A 7,467-nucleotide genomic window follows, 5' to 3' on the forward strand; every position below is an offset into this window, starting at 1 on the left:
GGGTAGAGCCACGGGTCGTAACACATCTGAAATGTAACGTCCACTGTTCAAAGTGCCGTCAATGCGAACAAGAGGTGACCGAGACGTGTAGCCAATGGCACCCCATACCATCACGCCGGGTGATAAGCCAGTATGGCGATGACGAATACACGCTTCCAATGTGCGTTCACCGCGATGTCGCCAAACACGGATGCGACCATCATGATGCTGTAAACAGAACCTGGATTCATCCGAAAAAATGACGTTTTGCCATTCGCGCACCCAGGTTCGTCGTTGAGTACACCATCGCAGGGGCTCCTGTCTTTGATGCAGCGTCCAGGGTAACCGCAGCCATGGTCTCCGAGCTGATAGTCCATGCTGCTGCATACGTCGTCGAACTGTTCATGCAGATGGTTGTTGTCTTGCAAACGTCGCCATCTGTTAACTGAGGGATCGAGACGTGGCTGCACGATCCATTACAGCCATGCGGATAATATGCCTGTCATCTCGGCTGCTAGTGATACGAGGCCGTTGGGATCCAGCACGGGGTTCCGTATTACCCTCCTGAACCCATCTATTACATATTCTGCTAACAGTCATTGGATCTCGACCAACGCGAGCAGCAATGTCGCGAAACGATAAACCGCAATCGCGATAGGCTACAATTCGACCTTTATCAATGTCGGAAACGTGATGGTACGCATTTATCCTCCTTCCACGAGGCATCACAACAACGTTTCACCAGGCAACGCCGCTCAACTGCTGTTTGTGTATGAGAAATCGGTTGGAAACTTTCATCATGTCAGCACGTTGTAGTTGTCGGCACCGGCGCCAACCTTGTGTGAATGCTCTGAAACGCTAATCATTTGCATATCACAGCATCGTCTTCCTGTCGGTTAAATTTCGTGTCTGTAGCACGTCATCTTCCTGGTGTAGCAATTTTAATGGCAAGTAGTGTATTTTGTTGACTGGTCTAGGAAGGTACCCCCTCGGAACTTCAACAATAAACCACAGCGAGAAGTTTGACGCCTCTCGTGCAGCGTCTGCTACTGGAGATGGCTGTTCATCTCTGTGACGCTTTAGTGGTTACTAAATGAACATGTAGCGAAACGAACTGCTCTTCTTTGGATCTTCTCTATTTCCTCTATCAGTCGTATACGGTATGAATTCCAAACTGACGAGCAGTTCTCATGTATTGGTCGAGTAAGTGTTTCTTAAGCTCCTGGCTTTGTTGGTGGACTACATCTCATGAGGATACTCCCCGCGAATCTCAGTCTGGCACCTGCCTTGACTCACTCACGATTGATTTTACGTGTTGCTAACGTGACAGATCTACTGATTCACTGTTGGACAGAATGGAAACAGGTAGAAAATGACGAGAGGCAAGTTAACTTGAGGATAACAGATAAAGCTCTAATCTCATCTTGAATGTAGAAAGTAGAGTGGTTTCGGGTAAGACGTAGAATAATGTGTAGTTTATAGTCGTGTGGCTAAAATGGAGAAGTAGGTGGAGCGAGATACGGTGTTATGCAGCGGCGTAGTGAAGATGCTGCACGTAACCGATCTCGTATTGCAGTTTTCAGTCGGTAGTAGATAATTAGCTCAAAGTCTCATCAAAGTATAAATGGAAGTTGTAAATATTTTTTTAAAATATAATTTTTTGAACTCACATGGCAAAAGCTTTATAGCGTTTCGTCATAAACTCCCCACACTCACTGCTAATTTACTAGCGATTGCGAAGTAAATGAAGTCGCGTAGAAAAGAATTCTTCTTCGTCTGAGAGAGTCAAGGGACGGAGTATGCGACTAGAGTGTCACATAATAACTTTTTGCTCTTGGGAACGAAAATACAAATAATCGCAATAACACTGTACCTCACAAGGGGATTGTAAACAAATTGTATGCTTATGGAATAACGTCCCAGTTATGCGACTGGATTCGTGATTTCCTGTCATAGAGAACACAGTTCGTATTAATGGACGGAAAGTCATCGAGGCCGGCCGTAGTGGCCGAGCGGCCCTAGGCGCTACAGTCTGGAACCGCGCGACCGCTACGGTCGCAGGTTCGAATCCTGCCTCGGGCATGGATTTGTGTGACATCCTTTGGTTAGTTAGGTTTAAGTAGTTCTAAGTTCCAGGAGACTGGTGACCTCAGAAGTTAAGTCCCATAGTGCTCAGAGCCATTTGAACCAAAGTCACCGAGTAAAACCGAAGGAATATCTGGCTCGCTCCAAGATACTGTTATAGGCGTTGTCTTCGTCCTTATTTATATAAACTTGGTAGGACGCAGTCTGAGTAGCCGTATTAGACTGTTTGCAGATGATGCTGTCGTTTATCGTTCAGTAAAGTCAATAGAACATCAAAACAAATTGCAAAATGTTTTAGAAAGATGTCTGTATGGTGGGATAAATGGCAGTTAACACTAAGCAATGAAAAATGTGAGGTCTACCACATGAGTGCCGAAAGGAATCCGTTAAACTTCGGTTACACGATAAATCAATCAAATTTAAAGTCCATAAATACGGCTAAATACCTAGGAATTGCAATTACAAACAAATGCAGTGCGGAACACGAACGAAAGACTGCGTACTACCGGCGCAACACTTAGATTTTAGAAGAGGCAACACATCTACTAAAGAGACTGCCTACACTACGCTTGTCCGTCTGCTCTTAAAGGGCTGCTACGCGGTCTGGAATCCTTTCCAGATAGAACTGACGGAGTACATCAAGAGAGTTCAAAGAAGGGTAGCACGTTTCGTACTATCGAGAAATAGGGGAGAGACTGTCGTCGATATGATACAGGATTTGGGGTGGACATCATTAAAGCAATGCGTTTCTCATTGTGGCGGGATCTTCTCACGAAATTTCAATCTCTAACTTTTTCCTCCTAATGAGAAAATATTTTGTTGACGCCGACCTATATAGGGAGAAACGAACATCATAATAAAATTAAGGAAATCGTGGCGCTCAAGGAAAGATATAGGTGTTCGTTTTTTCCGCGCACTCTTCCAATGAATTGTTGTGGCGGTGGTTCAAAATTGGTTCAAATGGCTCTGAGCACTATGCGACTTAACTTCTGAGGTCATCAGTCGCCTAGAACTTAGAACTAATTAAACCTAACTAACCTAAGGACGTCTCACACGTCCAAGCCCGAGGCAGGAGTCGAACCTGCGACCGTAGCGGTCGTTCGGTTCCAGACTGTAGCGCCTAGAACCGTACGGCCACAAGCTTAGGTTTTCAGAGTAGCCATGTAGTTGCAGATGTAGATGAGAGGTTCCAGTTGGTAACAAGCATCTTCAGATCTGTATCAATTCCTGAGTACCGCAGTAATGTGAACACTGAACACAAACTTGTCATGTCAACTATATTGATAAGTTGACGTACGATATCTTTCATTATCGAGCCTCAAATTGGTCTTTCTATTTGGACATATGTAAGTTTAGGGCAGTTCATCTACCACTGCAACCAACTGTACGAGAAATTATGTGCACATGGCGACAAAAGTAACGATTCGTGCCAGGTTTAGCGTTCATTGAAATATCTTCAATGCGGAGTGACAAGAAGGTAAAATGTCCTAGATTTGCTAGAGTTTTCTGTGTAGATTTTTATGGCTACTTCGGTACGAGGTGATTCCGATGCTATCTATCTTTCCATTGAAAGCAAACTAAAACTAGATTTACTAGACATTTTACGTTAGGTCGTCCTCTTCTATCTTCTATCTTGCTCATTAAGTAAATTTTATGTTTATAATGGGTTTAAAGGCACGGCGTGCTGATCAAAGATGACTTAATAAATTGCTGTGTGCCAAGTCAGAAGCTACTCAGTTGCTACTACGCTGCGAGGAGGCTCAATAGCTGTTTTAAGACTTCGATGGCATCACCCGCTTCTCACGTTCAGATTAATTTTTCTGCTCTCCTGTTTTTCGTATTTCTTTCAGGTACCTGCTCGCAATCACCACGTAGTATGGCCACGATGCTGCCTGAAGGTATTATATTCAAAGATCATTGTTCAAAAATAATAGTAGCAGCATCGAACATTCCAAAAGCAACCGTAATAAACCCACTCATGGTGGCAGCACACGTACTTACTAAGGTCAACAGCAGTCGCTGTTCACTGATGATGTCGTATTGTCGCTGGATCAGTATTGTAAGTAAGCGGACAGCAGCATTACTTTCACTTTCTCTGCTAAACGGCAGCTTCCCTTAAATGTGGACAAATGAACGGTAAAGCTTTTAGCCAACAGGAAGAAAAAACAGCATGCTGGGCCCATAACCCAGAGGTCCATGGATCGTAACCACGCTCTGCTACCATTAATAAACCGTGATTTATTTTCAAAGAATATTCTTAAGAATTTATTTTTAAAAGTAACAGATTTAAAATTATAATCAGAAAGCACCCTCTAAATATCAAGTTACAATTTATTCAGGGGCAGAAAGAATCACGTTTTGACTTTATGAGCTTTCGGGCAGAGAACCTTGCCGCTCCCTTTTGACACGGCCGTAGTTATGACCACTCACAACAGCCTCTGAAAGACTACACTGGTGCAAATCTGCAGCACACCAGATTACTTTAAACTAAAAGTTTTAGCAATTTGCACAAGCACACAAACTATGCAACCCCGTAGGTGGAATGGAAATGGTACAGAACACTAAAAATTAAAATATTAACTTTGCCACCGAAGGTGCAACTTGATTTTAACTTCTAAGAAAAGTTTTACGGTGAAAGGGTGGCATTATATACTGAAATGATCATTTAAATAAAAACCGATGAAATGCAATCTTATATAAAATTCTACAAGGTTGGCCAAATAAGTTAAGATGCTCTACAATACCGCCTCTCAACTTGATAATCAAAATCAAAACATATTTCAGGTATCAGGCCGTTACACTCCAAGCAATAAATTCGTTAACACACTAAATCCGACAAACATGACAGAGGCAGCTACGAACGACTGACAGACACTAACTGCCTAACAAATACTGACGAGAGACAGAAGAGCAAGCTGGGGACGAGAGACTGACCAAGAAAACAAGTAGAATTTAACAAGAGTAAATCACACAACATATAACCAATCACTTTTCTAATAAACTGCGATTTCTCGAGAAGACCTGGCGCAGAACCCCCAAATCGCTCTGCCGAACCGTCCGCTGCCAGCCGCTTCAACGGACGCAGGAAGGCGCGCCGATCTCCCGTCTCACGGCGTCGCAGCTCGCACCAGCCAGATCGATGTCGTGGGTTGACTCCTGTTGCTCTCGTGTCGACCGCGAAGCCACTACCCCTCGCTATACGGCGCGGCCCACTGGACTCACGTGGCGACCTCTTATGTGCCGACGTTCAAGACGGACAAGTCATCTTGTGTCTCAGTGCGCGACAGGCCAACCGATCAATCCAACCGCCAATGAGCATTGTCTGAGCAAACTCGAGCAGACTCGCGGCCTAACGCGCACACTCAGATGCAGGAACTAAGCCCCAACCGGGCAACCACTGGCTGAGTTCTCTTACTGGCGGAATGGAAAGACTCTCATTTTGCCAGCTTCAAGGGTTGATCCAAACGACCGACATACTAGCACTCCGAACGACAGACAGACACTACCTGCCTATCAAATGCGGACGAGAGACAGACTAGCAAGCTGGGGGGACGAAAGACTGACCCAGACTGTGGGCACCTTTTGGAACCCTTCACGTCGTTTTAAAGGTCGGGACACACATGCCCGTACCGTGGCCGTGCCGAGACACGTCCGAGTATCGGCCGTCATCCGGACAACGAAATACACCATTAAAACAAATGTAGCGGGCCCCACTTGACCGGGCCGTGCACGGGAAACGTCAGCGGGCCAGGGCCGGGCCGGGCGGGATTCGCCGTGTTTAAATTTTCACGTGACGGACACGGCCTGAAGGTAGAACTGTCTTGTGGGCTGTGCAAATACGCAAGACTGTTCTGTGTACAAAACATGAATGTGGAACGGCTAATAGAAGAAGTTCATAAGTTTCCTGTTCGTTACGATCAGGGAAGTGAAAACTACACGAATATCGAGTACAAAGACAGAGTTTGTCATCAAGCTAAAAGAGGATTTTTTCAATTGTACAAGACTCTGAGGTGAAGCAACTCATGAATGACATATCAGTCCATCAATTCACTCCATCATCCTCCAATTCCTCAGCAAAATTTGTTTCAACACCATATCCTTCACCTGTGGAAAACGAGTCAACAGAACCTACACAGCAGCTTTTGGATCTGCAAAGGGATTCCCATAATTCGTATATAAATAACCAAAGCGATCATCCTCCAAGTTCCCCTGCATCCTCATCAGCTTCAGAAACTAATTCACTGAATAATCCTCATTTGTTTTTCTTAGGGTAGTAGAAATTTAACTGTATTATTTACTAACTTATGTATTTATCTTTCAATTACTAAAGTAATAAAATAAAAATGCTGTCCTTAAAACTTCATATTTATTTGTGTTCTGTGTACTTTTCTTTAACCTACCTTAAAAAAACAGCCAGTCGTTCTTTGGGTGAAACTGATACTCTCCAGAAAGTGTCCTATTTTCTCAGTCTTGGTTCTAGTTTCTTTAAAAGTTCACAGAAGCTGTACTGCGTCATCCTATAATATTCATAAAACTTAGTCTCATCATCTATGAGATGAGAAAATAATGTTCGAAACTCTCCCTGTACTGGTCTTGTTTTCCAGGCACTGTGGATCCATAATTTTGTTCTTCTTTTTTGCCTTGGTTCTTTTTCCTCTTCATCTAAAGCAAGTGCTGTAAGTCCTAATTCACTATTACGAAAATTAGTGAACATGTTTTACAGCTTTCACAAACAGAAACACAGATCACCGCGTCCGAGTCGCTACAAGGAACAACAGAGACACGGACGTGCCCCGGCCATGTGTGGCCCCTGCAGGAACGGACCGGAGCACGGCCGTCACTCGTCCGACGCTCGGCCCTGACACGGCCCGGACGTGTGTGTCCCGACCTTAATACCTACGGACCGGTACAAAATTGAACGAAAAGATGATGCCTATAGTAGATTAGGCGGATAAAGCTTATTCGGATATTTCTGGGAAAATGCTGTGTAACTACTAAGCGAGATATTAACGCGACTTATCCCATAGTACTGCTCCAGTGTTTCAGTTCTCATCAAGTAAGTCCGATAGCACACAATGAGGGAGTTTGGAGACGCGGTGGCTGGAGAATAACATGTCCGTGTACCTGTGGTTAAATAAACAATGTTCCACTTTTTTATGCAGTCGTTGAAATGTATAGGAAAACGTCCCTTTGGGTGCCAGAAATTTGATGTTTCTCATAGACGTGTGCGAAGTTTCGAACTATTCCAACAGATGGAAGAGCAGTAGTGAACAATGAAAATTGCTTATACGCAAGATACTCGTTACAAGCAGCGTGCTGTAATTGAATTCTTTGTTGCGAAAAAAGGTACCGAGGTGAACATCCAAAAAACTTTGTGTGCAGTGTATGGTAATGATGCAGTTG

Source organism: Schistocerca cancellata, chromosome 8 (assembly GCF_023864275.1).
Source record: "Schistocerca cancellata isolate TAMUIC-IGC-003103 chromosome 8, iqSchCanc2.1, whole genome shotgun sequence".
NCBI classification, from domain to species: Eukaryota; Metazoa; Arthropoda; class Insecta; order Orthoptera; family Acrididae; genus Schistocerca; species Schistocerca cancellata.